Consider the following 1,249-nt stretch of genomic DNA (forward strand, 5'->3'; position numbering starts at 1 on the left):
ATTCGTTTCCTGGCTGTCCAGACCCAAATAATAACACAGAAACTGTATGAATTACAACACTGCTTGGCCTACTAGCTTAGGATCCTTATTAACATTTCTGTTATTCTGTGTATCGCCACAGGCTGTGGCTTACCGGGTAAAGTTCCAGCTGGTGGCTTGCGGCTTGTGTCTTTCTCCTTCAGTAGCTACATGGCAACTCCTTGACTCCACCTATTTTCTCTCTCTATCTCTGGATTTCTTCCCTGGCTTAATTTTGCCTGCCATAGGCCCAAAGAAGATTCTTTGTTCATTAACCAATAAAAGCAGCACACATACAGAAGGACTTCCCATACTATTTCCCCTTTTCTGTCCAAATAATGGTGCTTCAGATAACTCCTTCAACAAAAAGTCTTTAAGATACCAGCCCACTTTGGGCATGATCCAATGTACTATAAATGCAGATTTAAAGCATGTGCGGGTCTCATGGCTGCTGGATTTGGTTCCAGTTCCCAGTGCTACCCTTTCTGTGAGTTCACCCCCTATTAAGTAAACCTTATTATACTCCATTCTGGGCTAGGGTGGGACTATTTTATTATAAACTGCAACAACACACACACATACAGAGATACACATATACATGGGGAAATACATTCTTTAAATCTCATCGACTTTGAGAACGGATACTTTAGTATTTCTTACTTCTGATACTAGCTTTGTAAACAGAATGACATGAGTGGGATTTAGTTATTTTTTCTCTACTTGCACAGCGAACAAATTTAGAATTAAGTGGGTTTATTTGGTTTACATTTTTCACATTTGAATTCTTAAACTACATTTATTTGTTCATTTGTGTGTTTACGTGTGGTGTGGTGTATGTGTGTGATGTATGTGGTATATATGTGTGTGGTATGTGTATGATGTGTGTGTATGTGGTATGTATGTGTGTGTGTGTGTGGTGATATTTTGTTTGTGCTCTAACAAAGCTTGCCTGAAGATCAGACAGTGGAGACAGCCACTGGTTAACCATAGAGGCTAGGCACTGTTGGCATACATCTTTAATCGCAGCACAAGGGAGGCAGAGATGGGAAGTGATATGTCTGGGGAGAGAGGAATATAAGGCGGGAGGAGACAGGAGCTCAGCCCTATTCAGTTTAAGGATTCGTAGAGACAGGACCTTACCCATTTGGTTTGAGGATTCGGTAGAGGTAAGAAGTCCCTCTAGTGGCTGACTCCTTTACTTCTCTGACTGTAGCACAATTCATAAAAACTC

Source organism: Microtus ochrogaster, chromosome 10 (genome assembly GCF_000317375.1).
Source record: "Microtus ochrogaster isolate Prairie Vole_2 chromosome 10, MicOch1.0, whole genome shotgun sequence".
NCBI classification, from domain to species: Eukaryota; Metazoa; Chordata; class Mammalia; order Rodentia; family Cricetidae; genus Microtus; species Microtus ochrogaster.